This window comes from Lissotriton helveticus, chromosome 6 (assembly GCF_964261635.1).
Source record: "Lissotriton helveticus chromosome 6, aLisHel1.1, whole genome shotgun sequence".
NCBI classification, from domain to species: Eukaryota; Metazoa; Chordata; class Amphibia; order Caudata; family Salamandridae; genus Lissotriton; species Lissotriton helveticus.
In genome coordinates, this window is record NC_136067.1 from 675,917,632 (window position 1) to 675,933,292 (window position 15,661).

The 15,661-nt window shown below is 44.3% G+C and overlaps 1 protein-coding gene across 2 annotated transcripts in view; it reads left to right on the forward strand.

The window, feature by feature from the left end:
- The first annotated feature begins 2,868 nt into the window (after positions 1-2,868).
- Positions 2,869-15,661, forward strand: part of DOP1A (DOP1 leucine zipper like protein A) — a 1,012,538-nt gene continuing 999,745 nt past the window's right edge. The window contains exons 1-2 of one of the 2 annotated variants that reach the window (XM_078648132.1): positions 2,880-2,966; positions 3,094-3,178. The gene's annotated coding sequence lies outside the window, so the exon portion shown is untranslated. Of the gene's footprint in view, positions 2,967-3,093; positions 3,179-15,661 lie in introns of both variants that reach the window. The other variant, XM_078648131.1, reaches the window with a different exon arrangement.

The window sequence follows — 15,661 nt, forward strand, 5'->3', positions numbered from 1 at the left end:
AAAAAAGTACATCAACTTTTTAACACCTTTTTATGGCAGGGGAAGAAGCCAAGAATTTCCTTACGCAAACTTCAGTTACCTTAAGGGAAAGGAGGTATAGGATTACCAAACTTCAGGAATTACCAGATTGCCTACTTATGCAAACAAGGTGTTAATTGGCTCCTCCATCATTCGGACTATACCCCTGTATGGGTTCATATAGAGAGGGCGATTATTAACAATATGCCTCTCTCCAATATAATGACAGCTGACGTCTCTGCTTTTTCTCATTCGAGATACATTCTGCTCAACACTAAGAGGGCCCTGTTGCACCTAGAGAGAGCCTACAAATGCAAGGTTAAAATACACAAATCTAATCTGGTTTCCTTATGGCACAACCCGGCCCTTAAGGTTAATGGCAAATCCCTCTATTGAAAACATTGGTGGAATTGTGGGGTTAACTCAGTCAAAGACCTATACACGGGCTCTTCGCCCTTGCCTTTCACCAGCCTTCAGACCCGGTTCAGTCTTACGCCCATGGACTTCTATAGATTCCTCCATCTCAAATCATTAATTGCAGCTCGATCTATTTCTCCCTCCGATTCGTCACTATCTGGCAGGTTGGCCAATTTGACACAACAAGGTCATACGGTATCCGTCATATACAGGGCCCTAGCCCCCAATCCGCAAAAATCACATAGGAAGTGTGAAACGTCCTGGGAGAAAGAAGAAAACTCCTCTAATATACTGTTTGATTGGGATAGGATAAACCTCACTCCTTTCCTTAGCAAAATATCGCCCATACTCTCGCAGACAAAACTAATGATTATCAATAGATCATATTGGACTCCCGAGCGATTATTCAAACCTGGACTTCTTGATAGCCCCAATTGCTCGAACTGTAAGCTTAAGGTTGGCGACTTGGCCCATATGCTTTTCAAGTGCCCACAGCTACATTCTTACTGGGACAAAATTTATAATTACATCCAAATGGTATTTCATCACCGTCCACCTAAAGAATTCGCCTATGTTTTACTAGGAGCTATAGATCCGCATCTGGAAAGTGTAGAGGATCGGCATTTACTAGACCTCATGCTCACACTAAGGTGCAAAGTTATATTAGGCAGGTGGAAGAACTTCAGAGAGGTTTCCTTTGGGATGTAGAAGGAATGGTTGTTTGCTTTAAGAGGTGCTGACAATGAGGCTCTCCACACCTCACCATGGCACAAATCCCACAGGAAGCTTTGAGCCTCTCTTGACTCGCTTGAGCTTTGTTATGACCCTCCATAATTCCTTTCACCTGCAATGTATTCCTACTGCCTCAACCTTAGTCTAGGTCATTGTCAATCCACCCTGACTTAGTTTACTATGCTGCCACTGGCCGACATAAGCCACCTTTTGCCACGGAGCTAGTCTAGCTGGCCACCCTCATTTTCTTACTCATTTCCTTACTGTTTTTCTTTCTTGTTATTCTTTCTCCCTCCCGTGTACGTTATTTTCTTCCTCTCCTTCGTTCCTTTCTCTTATACTTTGTTGCTGAGCTGGCGCTGCTTCCTCACCTCTGTGCCACATGGTCTCACTCTCTTTCTTTTATGCTACTATCACTTTTTGGAACCATATTATATAATGCTTTTCATATTGTGATGTGCCTACCCTTGATTGTCAGCTTGGTAACCATACGTTCATTTGTATTTTTCTTTTTTTTCCCCCGTTGTTTCTTATTTCATTAATAAAGACGAATTGAATTTAATCTGCTCGCGAGGCCACACTGCCTAGAGGGTGAGCAGAGGTTATTTTTAAGAGTAAGTCCCTTGCCCTGACTAGAGGAGAGGGTCCCTGCTTGTCACAAGTACTCACCTGTGCCAACCAGAGACCCCCAATTCTAACAGTGAGGTTCTCATGGTCTAGTCTAATAGAGATTTTTTCACCAAACATCGAGAGCTGTAGCAGTTGTCAGTTTTGGAGACCACTCTGACGCCTCCAGCATTTAGTTAGTGTCCTTTCGTTTCTGGTATTTTGCAGCCGTTTTTAGATCTTCTTAGTTTCTCATTGTTCAAATGGGTGTAATTTCTGATATTTACGTTTCCTTCGTCTTCCTTTGTCGGATTTTGCTGGCGAGAAAGTGCCACTCATAGTCCTTGAAATGTCACTCATAATTACACTGAATTTACCAAAATGCCGTACATAGCAATGTGAAACCTTGGCAGCTATCAGTCACTCATTGGAACACTTTGTTTATAAACGCATTTATAACGAGGCGCTGGGATTGATGTAAATGTTCTCCACTCTGATAATCATTAATAAACGTGTTAAACTCAAAATATCTACGAAACAAGATCAAACAAAAAACTTGGACGCATAACGCGGAAAGAAGCCATCGAGGTATAGAATGGCTTACTCCTGAGTTGACGCCTAGGGTACTCTGTTGTGTTGGCCTTTACACGGTTCGAGGTTGGTGCGAAATACGGGCATTAATAAAATGACAATAGTAAAGCGCCGAATAAGCATTTATAATGATACGAAAAATATAGTGATCACGGTGGGGCAGAACAGTTGAGCACAAAGACGAGGAAACGCTTCACAGCTCGAGGAGACGATAAGGTTGCAGACGTGGTACTGGATTTTGAAAGCTACATTGAAATGAACGTAGACTGAATAGTGTTGTAATTGTCTTGCTATTAAGATACGATGCGTCAAAATATAAAGCTAATTTATATTTTGTTAGAACTTTAAAAGGTACCGTTTAAACGATGTTGAAATGTTTTACTCTTACACACACATATTGTATCTTAAAATAGAACACTCTTTTCCAAGATGGCCGAATTATTTCTCAAAGCAAGATTTTGTTGTCCTCTCTTCTTGTTCATGTTTTTGGGCCGCGAAGCAGGCCGGGAGCTGTCAGTGCTTGCCCTGCTTTGATCCCCATCGCCGCCGCAACAAAACCACTGTAGCAAGCACTGGGTGCCTGCCCGAGGGGGCTGCCAGAGGTGAGTTTGGCGCAGGAGCTAGTTGACTCCTGTGCTTAGGCTGCTAATGCGGGGTAGTGGTGGGTGAAGAACAGTGACTGCCGAGGCATCCTCTGTGAAACAATCCCCTCGCATGTTCTCTTCGCAGGTCTAGGTGTAATTACATCGCAGGATGGTGTCGCTCCCTGGACCAGTCCATCTCTAGCAGGGCGCCGGTACCCTCCAGTTCCCAGGTGTGTTTTTTCTACAGTTGTTATAAACACTCACTTATGGAGGTGTCTTTTAGCTATGCGGCAAACCACAGTTCCGCTTCAGCTCTTGTGGCGGACGAACCATCAAAATAACAGGGCAAGCCCAGTCAAGGTCCTGGCTTGGCCCTGTGAGATCCAGAGCATAACAGAAGCAACCATGATGATTGACCTGAATATCGTGCAATAAAGTCCCGTAAAAAATCATTAAGACTCCTCAAAATTTGAAGACATTGAGACTATCACTCCGCTGAGTCTATTTAATTAAGGAATACCACTTGGTCGATGCTTACCGGCCTGACCCGCATTTAATTGCCTATGGAAGGACACAAAAAATGGTGGAATTCAGTGAAATGCCAATTTGTTTCACTTTTATATGTAAATCTAAAACAGTCAACTAAGGAAAAAATTAACCAACATTATATGACAGCTGTCTAAATAAGTTAAAATTGAATCATTAAAGCATACTGAGGGATAATTAATATATTAAAATTAATACTTACACGTTTACAATACATAAATTCGTATTAAACCCTTGGCCCTTCCAAAATAACAAAATGTAAACAAATGGAAAAGTGGTATCCCAAGACCATTTATTAGAAGTGATAGTTTTTAGGCCTTTCGAGAGCTAGGACCTTTTGATATAAGCAACATAATATATATGATATACTTACTTATAGGGGCTATCAAATAAGCTCTCTTCATCTGTTGGTCATTTGTTGTGTCATTCTCATTTTCTTCCGCCCCAAACAGCATGGGTCTGTGAGTGAGCCCACTGTAGCCATTGGCTAACCTCACTGAGAGATGCAGCATTTTCCTCTTTCGCAAGGAGCACCTCGGCGCACATGGTAGTTTCCTGTAGTTCCAGGGTCTACAACAGCAATATTTGTTTTTTGAAACAACATTTATTTTTGCTTTTAGCCATTGTTCTGAAAAGTGCCCGTCAGCTCCCATAACAACTAACTCCAAAGTTTTACAAAAACCCTCACAATACGAAACAAGCATTGACAAAGCCAAAATGCTGTCAGCCTGCACCAGTCCTATTGGCCTTATCAATGCTTGTTAAACATTAACTTAGAAACAAGTATGAACTGCCCACTTATGACCTAAATATGGTGCCATTAGTCACTAAAAAGCAAGTCTGTCATCGAGCTCTCTACTGGATTGCCAGTATTGCCATTACATATGGAGCAACATTATGATATTTTTCGCCGTGTACATGAGAGGTTTCCGAACAACGCCCAATAATTATTCTATGGTGCTTACGAATGCTATGATCAAGGAAAATGAGGCCCAGTTAAAAACATTAATAGCTTAGGATCACACAATTTGGTCATGTCGGAAAGCAGGTGTTAAACACGTTTCCTGGATCTCCATTGTGCAGTTCAGTTACTGGATGACTATATCATTCTCTTTTCCGTTTTATACCAAATTGCTATTTTTAATTTTTAGGGGTGTTTGACAAGATCAGGAATGTTGACGAGCTAATTGATTAACGGATATAATACTGTATGAATTGGAACTACTTTAACGATGAATATTGTAACACAGAACGCCTTTCTCTACTTCATGTGTACTCCTGACAATGTAAACTAATGATGCTGTAATGCCCTGAATGTATGTGCTCTCTGCTGTTTTATTTTTCCTGATTTGAAAATAAAAAGAACTATAAAAAATAGAAGGCAAAGGCTGGGCGGAGCAGTGTGCTGCTCCGTATGGTGTTGCTCCGTATGGTGTGGAAAGTGTTGTTCCACCTAAATCCACAGAAGTCCTATATTTAGGTGGCAAGGACCCTCACCCACCAAAATGGCATGCTTCATCCTCGGGTGGAATAGCATTTTCCACACTACACCCCACGGGGCGTCACACTGTTTTGTTTAGTTGTTGGATCTAGGGCGAAGTATAGCGGACTGACTAAATTCTTCTCCATCCTCTTCTCTGATTTAGTTTAAAATGCAAACCATTGTCATGAAGAGGTAGTTGTGTACTTTATTTTCTGTGCATTCCTATTCACCTTGTGTGGCAGTGAGTAAGGGGTTAAGATTAAGGAAAGTGTTTCTGAATTTTCAGACCTCTAACATCCTTGCACAATGAAAGATATAACTGACGGTTGTATAGTTGTTTTACATTTCGATTGTTTTTTCTTTGCCACAGTTATATGGAAAGGGGCTATGGTGCTGAAAACGTAAATCTGTGATTTGAAATAACTGCCCATTGGAATGAATCGGAAGTGATATTTACAATAAAAAATAAAAACAAAAAAATAAAAATAAAAAAAAAGAAGCCACCGGAGTGCTGAGAAAGTGCTTAAAGAGGGATGTAATGGTTACTGTTTTTTTTTGAATATTTAATCACACAATATAGTGAAAAATCACTAAATAATGTCCCTCTCCGAGCACTTCTACAGCACTGCCCATAGACTTCACCAACAACCCATCTGATTGTCCCTCCCTTTCACCACCTGGGAATAAACAAAAGCTCAAAAAGATAGTTCTCTGGCCCGCATCCCCCCTGCTGCTGTTTTGCAGACTTATATGAAAGTTCAAGTGCTTAGTAGAAGCATGAAAACTCCTCTTTTATTTGGGAAAGCGTCCAAGATACCCAGAGTTGACACAGATATCAGGCTTGAGGTGGGCTCAAGCTTTTAGTGACGTGTTATCCTCTGTTCAGTGCACATGGGTGTGCTGTGAAGATCCTGAGGGTAGGACAAAAAGCAGTAAACTGTTTCAGGAGATCTGTTGTTTTAGACACTGGCAAAACCTGTCCAATTTAGAGCATTACTAAGAATCCATGAGCCAGTTTTAAGCACGTTCTATTGCTGCACTTTTTTTCTATCACTATACCCAGTCACAGGGTAAGAAACACTCTGTTATAACTGTTTGTCATTTTTGTGTTTCCCCCTCCCCCGTCCTGTGCGTGGCTACGCCGGGACGTTTTGTTAGCAGACCCGATGATGAAGCATGTTACACACATTTGTGTGTGAGTGAGGGCAGTTTTCTAAATACCCGATTTGTGCCACTGCATGTTTATCACTGTTTTTGTGTTGGTTATTTCCTCTCTACCCCTCTTTGTGTTAACATGTTATACTAAGGGGTTTGGGGTAGTGGAGAGTTATTGACCCTCTCCCCTTTTTGTGAGTTAGAGTCTCTAGGGTCCACCCATAGGTCCTCCTCCATTTTTGGCTGATCTCAATTTTACTCATCTTAGAACTGTTAACCAGTGCTAAAGTGAATGTGATCACTACTTAAAACATAGTAAAACTTCCTTATTCTCAATTGGCAGATTTACTTTACTTATACGTTTTTTAAAGTTTTACATGTCCTGGGGGGCTTGGCCAAGAAAGATGGCCGACAGGACATGCTCCTAGGGAGCTCTGTCTCCCTACAGATTAATCTGCCATCTGTTGTGTCTCTTTCTGCCCAATCCATGCTGTTTTTTTCCCTGGGGCTTAAATCTGTACTTGCTGGAAGTGAGGTGTAGAGAGCTCTGCACGGCCTGGACTGTGATCTGCCGCTATCAGAGCCTGCAAGATATTAGGCCTACCAGCAGCAAAGACGAGGGTTACCAGCTCCCAGCGACCATCTGGAGCTGTCCCCTCTGCACGCCGCTGAGAGGCTGCTGTGCCCAGCGTGGGTTTGGCGGGGCCCTGGTACGCAGAGGGAGGGAAGGGCGAGCGGGCCACAACACTGTGCGACCTGGTGCTGCGTGGTCGTCGACGAGAAGCTCCAGGGGACACTGCGGGACCCTCTGGTAGAGTCTTTCCCTGGGTGATTGATGTGGGAATGCCTGGTCCTTGTGTGACCATGCTGAGAGCTGGTTGTAGGGGCCCGACCCTGTCCTGGGCCCGCTGCTGTTCCTCCTATCACAGGGTGGTGTGCCCTCAGCCTGGCGATGGTCCTGAGATCTGGCCGAGTTAGCCCCAGTGGGAGAAGCGACTGGTGAAGGGTCCCTCTGATGGCTGCCTGAATAATTAGTGGTGCTCCGCTATGCTGCTTGCCTAGACGCCCTGAAGATCCTAGGGCCCTCAGTGGGCCTCCCCACCACTTGGTCTGTAGGCCTGCACATCTGAGGTGTGGCTCCCCGACTCCCTGGACTAACTTTGTCGCGTGGGCCTGCAGTGGTATCGCTAGCTTTTGGAAGCCCAGATCTCAGTGCCAGGCCCAGAGTAATACCATCACTCAGTATAACACCACCCGCTTCATAAGATGACTGGACATGGTCAGGCGACCTTGCCGGAACAGTCACTGGCGTGGGAGGCGGAACCCTCCATGGCGACTCTACTAGTGGTCATTCAGGGCATCAGGGAAGCACTTGAGGGACGAATTGCAGGTGTCTCCTTTGAGGTCAAACTCCTACGTGTGGATCTATGCAAAATAGCCGATAAGGTAGGCAACACGGAATCCAACATTAACACCTTGCAATCAGAGGTTTGTCAACTAAAGCAACAGGTGTCAGTGGTCACGAATTTGCTGGAAAGCAAAGTTGAGGGTGCTGAAGGGTGCTTGCGCCCTGGGATTTTCTGAACCGTTGGGGTGCCAGTCGACGGAGATCTTTCTCGAGGACTGGGTGCAGAACACCCTATGCCCTAGGGTCATCATAGACTTCTTTGTGGTGGAGAAGGTCCCACTGGGCGTTGGCCCCTTTTCCGCTGCCTGTGGACACGCCCAGGGTTTTTTATTGCTAGGATCATGAACTACAACGGCAGAGACGTTATCCTGAGCGCCGCCAGGGAACTCTCTAACTAACTGTAAGAGTGAAAAGAAATAACAGGAGAAATTATGGTGTGAAAAAGAAAGAGAAAAGCCAATCTATTTTTATAAAGCAATCCATATTTTTCCAATCTTTTGGTGTAGTGTCGTTTTTAACGTGGAATTGCATTGAGTTACTGCTGGGTGATTTGCAACCTTCACACATGTGCCTCTAATTGTTAAATGTCTTGCCCTAGGCCAGGCTACCCTAGGTGACCTGACAACATTAGGTTCCAACAATCACCAATGGGAAATCACAGTTCTTCGAGTGCCTGGAGCAAGTGCAGTCCTGGTTGGATCTGTTCCCCCAGATTTTGGCACGTCCATTTGATCGAGCGGCCTATAGAAAATATGTCATACATTTACACTACCCAACTCTACTACTTATACTAATAATCACTAATTAAACACAAAGGCCCATTAATCAAACATGACATATTATGACCAACTGAACCAAGTGGCCTAATTAACCTATTCACAAATTATATACATTTATATACAACCGCGGTAAATGAAAATCATCATTTTAATAAACCTAACTATTTATTAAGCCACTTATGGCGATAGAATCTAGCTAATGGTAACCTAAACCCATGAAATGTCAAGACCAGCTTGTTTTCAAAAGTAAGATTTTATTAGCTATTTATTATAATTTCGTAAATGTAATTTTTATTAAAGCATTTTTATTAGAATTATTGCAAGTAAAAACATTATAAGTTTCAATTTATTATTGCAAAAGTATTTTTCTTGTTTAGCATTTTTCTGAACCTAAGTCCCTAACTAAGCTAAATAATTGGAAATAAAATAAAGTCTTTGAGGGCTCTTACATGCTCCAAGTGAAGTCCGTCAGCACGACACCCTCATCCAAAGGTCAGCAAAAGCAGCAGCAAGCATAACCCTTCCACGGGGAATTGGGTTTTTATACCTTACGACGCTAACTAATCTAAGTAAAAGTAATTCTTTTCTGCAAAAGTCAGAATCCCATTGGTTCACAAGTGACAAGTGACATGTCACCTCATTTTCAAAACATCAGTTCCGTCACTTTCTTAGAGTCCATTGTCTCTAGCATTCGAGCTCTGAGGCTTCCTCAGATTGCAACATTTTCTTGCATAAAATTTGTCATCATGTCATTCGTTTCCTCGGATGCAAAGTTATCAAAAGTTCCTCCTGCCGGTTCCTGGCCTTGGCCTTGTCCGAGTAGGAGACTGCTAGAAACACACCACGCTTTCCAAATGTTGCCACCGAAAGGAAATCTTTCTTTGAAAGGACTCTCTCTTGCTCCGTGCAGAAATTATTTGCAAACTCGAGTAAACTAGGCCCAAAGCAGTCAAATTAACGTCCACTAATATATAAACAAACACAAAAGAATAATTAATGTAAGAAATATTATTTGTTCTGTTGCCACCCAGCAATTACCAATGATTAACCCATTAATCTAAATTACCTAGCCAAAGCAAACAAATAAAGCAGCATTATATCTACCAGTCTTCTTTAAATCCATCGAAATTCTTTATGCACCTATAGAGAATAGAGTGACGCCACATAGACAAGGGAAGCAAAACAAGCACATGCAACAGCAATATTTGTTTTTTGAAACAACATTTATTTTTGCTTTTAGCCATTGTTCTGAAAAGTGCCCGTCAGCTCCCATAACAACTAACTCCAAAGTTTTACAAAAACCCTCATAATACGAAACAAGCATTGACAAAGCCAAAATGCTGTCAGCCTGCACCAGTCCTATTGGCCTTATCAATGCTTGTTAAACATTAACTTAGAAACAAGTATGAACTGCCCACTTATGACCTAAATATGGTGCCATTAGTCACTAAAAAGCAAGTCTGTCATCGAGCTCTCTACTGGATTGCCAGTATTGCCATTACATATGGAGCAACATTATGATATTTTTCGCCGTGTACATGAGAGGTTTCCGAACAACGCCCAATAATTATTCTATGGTGCTTACGAATGCTATGATCAAGGAAAATGAGGCCCAGTTAAAAACATTAATAGCTTAGGATCACACAATTTGGTCATGTCGGAAAGCAGGTGTTAAACACGTTTCCTGGATCTCCATTGTGCAGTTCAGTTACTGGATGACTATATCATTCTCTTTTCCGTTTTATACCAAATTGCTATTTTTAATTTTTAGGGGTGTTTGACAAGATCAGGAATGTTGACGAGCTAATTGATTAACGGATATAATACTGTATGAATTGGAACTACTTTAACGATGAATATTGTAACACCGAACGCCTTTCTCTACTTCATGTGTACTCCTGACAATGTAAACTAATGATGCTGTAATGCCCTGAATGTATGTGCTCTCTGCTGTTTTATTTTTCCTGATTTGAAAATAAAAAGAACTATAAAAAAAAAGAAGGCAAAGGCTGGGCGGAGCAGTGTGCTGCTCCGTATGGTGTTGCTCCGTATGGTGTGGAAAGTGTTGTTCCACCTAAATCCACAGAAGTCCTATATTTAGGTGGCAAGGACCCTCACCCACCAAAATGGCATGCTTCATCCTCGGGTGGAATAGCATTTTCCACACTACACCCCACGGGGCGTCACACTGTTTTGTTTAGTTGTTGGATCTAGGGCGAAGTATAGCGGACTGACTAAATTCTTCTCCATCCTCTTCTCTGATTTAGTTTAAAATGCAAACCATTGTCATGAAGAGGTAGTTGTGTACTTTATTTTCTGTGCATTCCTATTCACCTTGTGTGGCAGTGAGTAAGGGGTTAAGATTAAGGAAAGTGTTTCTGAATTTTCAGACCTCTAACATCCTTGCAATGAAAGATATAACTGACGGTTGTATAGTTGTTTTACATTTCGATTGTTTTTTCTTTGCCACAGTTATATGGAAAGGGGCTATGGTGCTGAAAACGTAAATCTGTGATTTGAAATAACTGCCCATTGGAATGAATCGGAAGTGATATTTACAATAAAAAATAAAAACAAAAAAATAAAAATAAAAAAAAAGAAGCCACCGGAGTGCTGAGAAAGTGCTTAAAGAGGGATGTAATGGTTACTGTTTTTTTGAATATTTAATCACACAATATAGTGAAAAATCACTAAATAATGTCCCTCTCCGAGCACTTCTACAGCACTGCCCATAGACTTCACCAACAACCCATCTGATTGTCCCTCCCTTTCACCACCTGGGAATAAACAAAAGCTCAAAAAGATAGTTCTCTGGCCCGCATCCCCCCTGCTGCTGTTTTGCAGATTTATATGAAAGTTCAAGTGCTTAGTAGAAGCATGAAAACTCCTCTTTTATTTGGGAAAGCGTCCAAGATACCCAGAGTTGACACAGATATCAGGCTTGAGGTGGGCTCAAGCTTTTAGTGACGTGTTATCCTCTGTTCAGTGCACATGGGTGTGCTGTGAAGATCCTGAGGGTAGGACAAAAAGCAGTAAACTGTTTCAGGAGATCTGTTGTTTTAGACACTGGCAAAACCTGTCCAATTTAGAGCATTACTAAGAATCCATGAGCCAGTTTTAAGCACGTTCTATTGCTCACTTTTTTTCTATCACTATACCCAGTCACAGGGTAAGAAACACTCTGTTATAACTGTTTGTCATTTTTGTGTTTCCCCCTCCCCCGTCCTGTGCGTGGCTACGCCGGGACGTTTTGTTAGCAGACCCGATGATGAAGCATGTTACACACATTTGTGTGTGAGTGAGGGCAGTTTTCTAAATACCCGATTTGTGCCACTGCATGTTTATCACTGTTTTTGTGTTGGTTATTTCCTCTCTACCCCTCTTTGTGTTAACATGTTATACTAAGGGGTTTGGGGTAGTGGAGAGTTATTGACCCTCTCCCCTTTTTGTGAGTTAGAGTCTCTAGGGTCCACCCATAGGTCCTCCTCCATTTTTGGCTGATCTCAATTTTACTCATCTTAGAACTGTTAACCAGTGCTAAAGTGAATGTGATCACTACTTAAAACATAGTAAAACTTCCTTATTCTCAATTGGCAGATTTACTTTACTTATACGTTTTTTAAAGTTTTACATGTCCTGGGGGGCTTGGCCAAGAAAGATGGCCGACAGGACATGCTCCTAGGGAGCTCTGTCTCCCTACAGATTAATCTGCCATCTGTTGTGTCTCTTTCTGCCCAATCCATGCTGTTTTTTTCCCTGGGGCTTAAATCTGTACTTGCTGGAAGTGAGGTGTAGAGAGCTCTGCACGGCCTGGACTGTGATCTGCCGCTATCAGAGCCTGCAAGATATTAGGCCTACCAGCAGCAAAGACGAGGGTTACCAGCTCCCAGCGACCATCTGGAGCTGTCCCCTCTGCACGCCGCTGAGAGGCTGCTGTGCCCAGCGTGGGTTTGGCGGGGCCCTGGTACGCAGAGGGAGGGAAGGGCGAGCGGGCCACAACACTGTGCGACCTGGTGCTGCGTGGTCGTCGACGAGAAGCTCCAGGGGACACTGCGGGACCCTCTGGTAGAGTCTTTCCCTGGGTGATTGATGTGGGAATGCCTGGTCCTTGTGTGACCATGCTGAGAGCTGGTTGTAGGGGCCCGACCCTGTCCTGGGCCCGCTGCTGTTCCTCCTATCACAGGGTGGTGTGCCCTCAGCCTGGCGATGGTCCTGAGATCTGGCCGAGTTAGCCCCAGTGGGAGAAGCGACTGGTGAAGGGTCCCTCTGATGGCTGCCTGAATAATTAGTGGTGCTCCGCTATGCTGCTTGCCTAGACGCCCTGAAGATCCTAGGGCCCTCAGTGGGCCTCCCCACCACTTGGTCTGTAGGCCTGCACATCTGAGGTGTGGCTCCCCGACTCCCTGGACTAACTTTGTCGCGTGGGCCTGCAGTGGTATCGCTAGCTTTTGGAAGCCCAGATCTCAGTGCCAGGCCCAGAGTAATACCATCACTCAGTATAACACCACCCGCTTCATAAGATGACTGGACATGGTCAGGCGACCTTGCCGGAACAGTCACTGGCGTGGGAGGCGGAACCCTCCATGGCGACTCTACTAGTGGTCATTCAGGGCATCAGGGAAGCACTTGAGGGACGAATTGCAGGTGTCTCCTTTGAGGTCAAACTCCTACGTGTGGATCTATGCAAAATAGCCGATAAGGTAGGCAACACGGAATCCAACATTAACACCTTGCAATCAGAGGTTTGTCAACTAAAGCAACAGGTGTCAGTGGTCACGAATTTGCTGGAAAGCAAAGTTGAGGGTGCTGAAGGGTGCTTGCGCCCTGGGATTTTCTGAACCGTTGGGGTGCCAGTCGACGGAGATCTTTCTCGAGGACTGGGTGCAGAACACCCTATGCCCTAGGGTCATCATAGACTTCTTTGTGGTGGAGAAGGTCCCACTGGGCGTTGGCCCCTTTTCCGCTGCCTGTGGACACGCCCAGGGTTTTTTATTGCTAGGATCATGAACTACAACGGCAGAGACGTTATCCTGAGCGCCGCCAGGGAACTCTCGGTCCCTCAATTTGAGAATCACAACATCACCATATACCCAGAGATGCGCAAATAGTTTCTTGCTGTGAAAAAAGCTCTGCGTGATGAACCTTAAGTTTTGTTGTTATATCTTGCACAACTTTAAGTCATCACTGTTAGACCTGTATGGCCCTTTGCGTAGTCCCTCCAATTTATTATTTATTTTGTCCCCTTTTTGCCCCTCACACCATTGTATCTTTTTGTGCCACTAGGTTTTTATGGTGTTGGTCTGAGGGATAGGTGCTCTTTTGCCCTCATAGTTTTTCATCCCAGGCCTAGATGCCTTTCCTGACAGGAATTCACTTGGAGTCACAAAATGGTGGCTGCCAACTGTCACAACTGCCATTCCCTGGAATGGCCTCATAGACTAACATTGGGGCCTTCCAGAACCTTCTGGACCCTACTGGACCCTGTGTGGACAGGCTATATAAGGGTAGGGGTCAGGAAGCCATTTTGTGTAGTTAGAGAGTGAGAGGAGTAAGGTGGTGGTGAGGGGAGGTGGACGCACAGAGAGAAGTTAGTTGCACAGAAAGTTTGACAGCCTCTTCTGGTAGAAGTTTCCCCCTTTGCCTCTAACTAAACCCTCTGATGGGACCTTGTTATCTGAGTGAGGCAGCTCAGAGATTTCAGTTGGCCCCCCCCTTGTTGATATCCTCGGGCCCCTGCTAGCCTTAAGCCTCACTGTGGACTGAGTAAAATCCTCTCCCTTTGATTTGCCTTACCGTTCTCCCCGAGAAGTGGCAGTGAATCTCGGGGAGACTGTGAGGCAGAGGCAAGGAATTTTGGCGGAGCTGCTGGGCTGGAGAAGGAGATCAGAGTCGCTGGTCTTTGCGCGTGCTGAGTAGCGCGAAGCGGTGACCAGCGTGTGAAGGCGGGCGGCTCCGGAGGAGTGAAGTCGTCCTGTATGCTGCGCAGGCCCAGTGAGGTACGAGGTGATTACCGTGAGGCGAAGCGCCGTCTCAGGGCCGCGCATGCCTAGTGCTGGTGGGCGGCTGGTGAGGAGCGGAGGCGTTCCGTGAGCTGCGCAGGCCCAGAGGCGCGCTGGGTGTCCGTCTAAACTGGTGAGGAGCGGAGCTGGAAAGACTGGCGGGCGGCCCAGCAGCGTGAGGGAGACGGGCCTGGTGATCAGCGCGGAAGTTCTCCTGTGCCCTACAAGAGGAGCGGGGAAGATTAAAGAAGTAAGTGTCCTGTCTGGGTGAAGTCCCAGAGAAGGACGAATATTTCCTATCAGGCGGCAGGGTTCAGGGAAAGTGGTGTGACGGAGTCCCTGGAGCAGATCTCAGACACGAGGTGACATTCAGATTTCCTGACTCCTGAGCTGGGGTGTAGCCCAAGAGACCAATAAATCGGTTTTATCTAACGTTGCTCACAAGCTGATGAGCGTGAGTTACATAGGAAGTCCGGAGCCACTGGGAGGTAGACACTGTCCCTGACCAAGCAATAGAGCCAGCCTATGAGTGGATGTCAGCAGGAAATCCCCTATTGGTAGACAGAGTAGGTGGTTCCTTGGATTAGGTTTGACAGAGCCTGCCTGTTTCCAGTTTCCCAGTGTACTGCGTGGGTACCCAAACAACAGGGTCTTCAGTGGAATTTTGATTTGTCACCTACATTCTGATTGTTGAAATGCTGATGACCAATTGGGGAAACTGAAAAGAGATAAATTGCTCAAAGTTCTATTTGCTCTAAGCCCTGTTGAGTAATACTGATAAAAAGCTGTAAGAGAGAGTTTAAGACCGAAACCAAATGTGATTGACAAAGGAAATGTAATTTAACTCTGAAATGTGATGACTAACTGTAAGAGTGAAAAGAAATAACAGGAGAAATTATGGTGTGAAAAAGAAAGAGAAAAGCCAATCTATTTTTATAAAGCAATCCATATTTTTCCAATCTTTTGGTGTAGTGTCGTTTTTAACGTGGAATTGCATTGAGTTACTGCTGGGTGATTTGCAACCTTCACACATGTGCCTCTAATTGTTAAATGTCTTGCCCTAGGCCAGGCTACCCTTGGTGACCTGACAACATTAGGTTCCAACAATCACCAATGGGAAATCACAGTTCTTCGAGTGCCTGGAGCAAGTGCAGTCCTGGTTGGATCTGTTCCCCCAGATTTTGGCACGTCCATTTGATCCAGCGGCCTATAGAAAATATGTCATACATTTACACTACCCAACTCTACTACTTATACTAATAATCACTAATTAAACACAAAGGCCCATTAATCAAACATGACATATTATGACCAACTGAACCAAGTGGCCTAATTAACCTATT